We start from the raw sequence: 5,576 nt of genomic DNA, 5'->3' as shown, positions 1-5,576 counted from the left end.
TGAGAGCTATAGTTTAATACTTATTGCCAATTGAAGTTACCATAATATTGCTTATTAGGCAGCAACATAATAGAATATTTGTACTTTATAGTAACAGTATAAACACTTAATGTGGGAAAAACTATAGTTTACAGAGCCAGAAACCGGGGTCCACAGCTAACTAGCTATGAAACCATGAGAGCTATCTAACCTCTCTTTCCTTTTGTTTACCTAGATGTAAAATTGGCACAATCACCATGTACCTGACTCATAGAATTATTATGAGGGTAAAATATTAACACATGCAATAGTACTTAATAATAATCGGTACAAAGAAAAAGCTATTAATTATTTGAATTACCATAATTATCATTATTATGTTATGATTAATATTATGGTACATAGGATAGGCTTTTATTAAGTACAACAATTGTATTCTTAAAATTAAATGATAAAATATCTCTGAAGTAAAATATGGAGAATTATATAAATACTATTTTTATAAATTATATAAATACTATTTTTCAACTTTAATAAATAAGTTATATTTTGAGGATAAAGATTGGAAGGACATTTATGAAAATATGAATAATTTCTATTTCTGGTATCAGTGAGATTATGAGTGATATAATTCATTGTATCAACAAATGGGCAAAAACCAGAGCCCTCTTAATAATGCAAAATATGCACTCAGTAAAATGCAACATCTATTAATGGTAACTCTCAGAAAACAAAAGAGAAATTCATCAACTTTATATATGGCATCTATTGAAAACTTATAACTACCATCATTCTTTAAGGGCAAAAAGCTAAGTCTGCCCCTATCCCCAGAAAGGAAAATACGGCAATAATATCCACTCTCCTGTCTTCTATTAAACATTATACTGGAAGTCCTAGTCAGCACAGTAATGTAAGAAAATGTTGTAAAAGACGCACAGATTGGAAATAAAGAAATGAAACTGTCTTTATTTTTTTAGATAATGCAATTGCCTTTGTGGAAAATGTCAAATAATCTATAATAAAAATATTACTAGATCTACTGAGCTTAGCTGAGTATATAATACACGTATGAAGTCAACAGGCAGAAAAAAAAAATCTACCGTATGTCTATGTGCTTTCTATAAATAATTGCAAATTGTGTTTGGCAATTATTTTGCAAATAATAGTAATCCATTTTCCTATCTCGTTTCTTTGTCTTTTATTGTTTGGGATTCATTGAGGGTACAAAGAATGAGTTTACACTGATTACATTTGTTAAAGTCCCCTTATACTTTTTCCTGCCCCCAAGAGGTGTGCCATACACTGCGACCTCCAACTTCCCCCCTACTCCCCTCTTCCCCCACCTCATTTCCCTACCCCACCCCTTGTATTCTCTCATCTGATGCCTTCATATTAGAATTGAGTACATTGGATTCTTGCCTCTCCATGCTTTACTAAGAAGAATATATTCTACCTCCATCTAGATTAATCCAAAAGATGTAAAGTCTCCATCTTTTTAGTGGCTGAATAGTATTCCATGGTATACACATACCACAGATTGTTATAATTATATATATATTTAAAAGTACTGTTTAAAATAGCTCTTCTCAAAAAGAACTACTTAAAGATAAATCTAATAAAGTATGCAGATATTTTGTATGTTAAAAACTACAAAATATGGAGACAAATTAAATAATACTTACACACGTAAATGCTGAGATAACTTGGACTCATTAATTGTATAATTGAATATTCTTAGGTACGTTAGTTCCATCCCAACTTGCTCTGTGGAATCAACACAGCACCAATCAAAATAATAGCAGGAATCAACAAAGGTTCATGAGGAAATGCTTTGAGAAGATGAAAATATTTTGTATCTTGATTGTGGTAGTAATTACAGGACTCCACACACATATCTCAGTAACTGTCAAATCTGCCAAATCTCAATAACTATACATCTAAAAAAAGTTAGTTTTACTGTATGCTAATTATCCCTCAATAAAAGTGTCTTAAAACAACAGTTCAGAACTCATGACTTTAAAAGAATTCATACTGGCACAGTCTCACTGGACCTCAGTAGCATAGTAGCACTTGTGATTATTAGATGGTGTTTCAATGCCCCTCACCTCTCACTGCTAAAAGGATTTTGGGTTGTGGACTGTTAAGTGGACTTCTGTCTCCATCACTGTGAAGTCAAGGATAGCCTACTTTTATTTAGTGACTAACAATGCTGAGCAAATGTTGTGTAGGTTGAATTGAGGACAATCCTGAGGAGTCTTATATTTTGCATAACTTTTTTATCTTTGTTCACTCAACAATCCTGGGTCTGAATCTTGTTTGGAAATCTGCAAACATGAAAGGTTAACTTTCAGAAAGCCAACTTTATTATCTATCTGTATCCTAAGACATCATGTTGTGTAAGTCAAATATACACAATGAAGTTTATTTTTAAAAATATATATAGTTACTGGCTCTCCACCTGGAGTACCAATATGAAGCACTGGAGGGAACATCTAAAGTGCAGACACCTGGGCTCCAATCTCTGATTTATAAAACTGATCTGGGATTGCGCAAGTTCCGACAGCTTCCTAGGGAAGTCTGATATAGGTTTTCCCAGGCCACACTTGAAGAGAATATAGCTTGAAGCTATCAGTAAAATTCATGAAAGGGACGGAAAGTGAGCCATTTTACATTTGTTAAGGTAAAGCAATTGCATTAAGGTTGTCTAAAGAAGATAAAAAGATGAAGGAAGCTGGAAAATGTTGTAATAAGGCCCATTTTTCAAATCTTGGTATTTTGTAAGTGCCTTATTTTATTCTCTTTCTCATTTTGTTTTAAGTATATCCTTTAGCGGCAGCAAGACTAAGTTAAATAAATATCTTTATCAAGATATAAAAACCAATAACAGTAATCATTTTAATATATGACAAATGGCCTTAATTTTGAATATAATTTTGTTAAAATTTTAAGTCATAAGTAAGAATTAAGTGGGAAATTAGTTCACGAATAATTCTCTAGATTCACTTCCTAGAATTCTGTAGTTTGAAAATTCATACAGGTAGTAACATTTGTAAAAATCCAACTGAAATAGAGATCGTTTTTCTTCATTTATCCTTTTAACATACCTTTGTGTGAAGTAGTAAAACAAAAGACTTTCTCTTTCTGCTACTTGGTATAAATACAAATGTCTCTTCAACCTACTAGAAATGTCAGAACGATGTCTAGTTTGATTCCATAGTAGTATGGGAGTTCATCATTCCCTTGAACATTTTGATTCAAAGAAAGCAAAACCTCCAAGAATTAGATCAAGAAGAAGTGAAACAGAATCCTGGGTAACCCCTAACGCAATCTTTCAAAAACTGCTTATCTTCCATGGTTCATGAGGGTGCAGCAATAGCCGCTCCATGGGGGGACATCACAGAGCCAGCACACCGAATCAAAGCCCCCACATGGATGAGAGCAGTGACTCTGATCCTACCAATGGCATCTCTGTTCCTCAGGCTTTATACACTGTAATTATTAGAAAATTAAGTACAGCTAAAGGTGATAGCTATTAAGGCTTCCCATTTCTCAGCCTTAGCATCTTTTGTTCTTAGGGAAGATTTACCTCACACATTGTTTCTAGAGGCATCTTCCTCACTTAGGCTGAAATAAAGCCTCTGGGGTCATGAACAGCATTTGGAGGAGTCCATCATTTGTCTCTGGAGAAGGCCAAAGTGTTCCATCTCAATTGTGTAATGTCCTAGAGGTACCCCAGACAGCATCTGTCTCTCCTAAAGTTTCTCTACTTGTAAATTAAAAAAATAAGAGTGTAGAGGCTCATGATTCTTCTCTGTACCTGTTTCTCCCAGTTATAATAATTTTCGTTGTCTAGCAGAGTAGGAAAATAATATATACAGTGAGCTTGGCTAACATACGGACCTGTCAGCCTTCAGCATGTTTGTGAGACAGTGGTACTCTGCGGCTTCAGTAGAAATTGCATATTTAGTAGGAATGGAAGAGAAGGGCGTCTTTCTGTGTAATACCACTGCCTACGCTGTTGTGTTTCATAGAAAAGTATGCCCTCCTGTAGGAATAGAGAATATGTTCTCCACAGTGTCCAGTTCCTGACCTTAAAGTACAGTGAAATGGTGACAATCTCCTCACTATTTCAATTTAAACCACTTGCCACACTAACTACAGTTTATAAAGCAGCTACTATTACTACTAATGGCAACCCACTGGAATTAAGTTTTTCATTTTTTTCATTTTAATTTTTAATTAAAATCATAACTGTATACATTTATGGTACAATGTGATGATTTAATATACAATGTGGAATGCTTAAATCAAACTGATTAAAATATCCAACACCTCACTTACTTATTTTTTCTGGTAAGAGAATTAAAATTTACTTAGTTACTTTGAAATATACCCTTGCATTGTGCACATGCCCTCCTTCCTTCCACCAATTGCCCTCCTCCCGGCCACTCCCCTCTCTTTCCTCTCCCTTCCCTCTTGCTGGACTATATTTGTATTTTATCATTGGTATGAGTGTATAAGTGTTCAAATATTATGGTTTCATAATAGTATTGAGTACATTGCATAATTTTTTTTCCATTCTCGAGATACTTTACTAAGAAGAAAGTGTTCCAACTTCATCCAGGTAAACATAAAAGATGCAAAGTCTCCACCTTTTTATGGCTGAGTAGTATTCCATGGTATACATAAACCGTAATTTGTTAATCCATTCACGAGTTGATGGACACTTAGGTTGATTCCATGACTTTGCATTTATGAACTGAGCTGCAATAAACATTCTGGAGCAAATGTCTTTGTGGTAAAATGATTTTTGTTCTTCTGGGTTGATACCTAGTAAGGAGATTGCAGGATCAAATGGAAGGTCACCTTTCAGTTCTTTGAGAATTTCCTGCACTTCTATCCATAAAGGTTGTATTCGTTTGCAAACCCACCAGCAGTGTGAAAGTGTTCCCTTCCCTCCACATCCACACCAGCATCTGCAGTTTGGGGACTTTGTGATGTGAACTAAAAAGCTTCTGCATAGCTAAGGACACTACAACTAAAGCAAACAGACAGCCTTTGGAATGGGAGAATATTTTTGCATGTTATGATTCCAAAAAGGTCTGATAACTAGAATCCACAGAAAACTCAAATTAATCAGTAAGAAAAGAGCAAACATCCCCATTTCTTTGTGAGCAAGAGACTTGAACAGAAATTCTCTGAAGATGACAGATGAATGGCCAACAAACATGAAAAACTGCTCATCTTTAATCATCAGAGAAATGCGAATCAAAACCAATTTGGAATTAATTTTTATCTTCTTAATCCTGTTACATGATAAGGGTATTTATTGCTGTGAAAATGTATATTTAAAAATAGTGAAGCTGGTTATATATGCACAAGTTTTAAATAAATAAATAAGTCTAGTCCTTCAAGTTACTTTAACCACTATAGTTACAGGTCTTGATTATTGTAAGGGCTTCCAGCCCGTCTCATTGTAATTTTCACCCTCTACTTTGCATAGCATCTTTCTGGAACATTTATTATAAAGCTCGTTTGATTGATGGCATACAATTATGCTGTTAACTTTGCTGCCATAGTCAGTGTTTCCACCGAGG

The sequence above is a fragment of the Nycticebus coucang genome, chromosome 19 (genome assembly GCF_027406575.1).
Source record: "Nycticebus coucang isolate mNycCou1 chromosome 19, mNycCou1.pri, whole genome shotgun sequence".
In the NCBI taxonomy this organism is placed as follows: Eukaryota; Metazoa; Chordata; class Mammalia; order Primates; family Lorisidae; genus Nycticebus; species Nycticebus coucang.
This window is presented reverse-complemented; position numbering follows the sequence as displayed.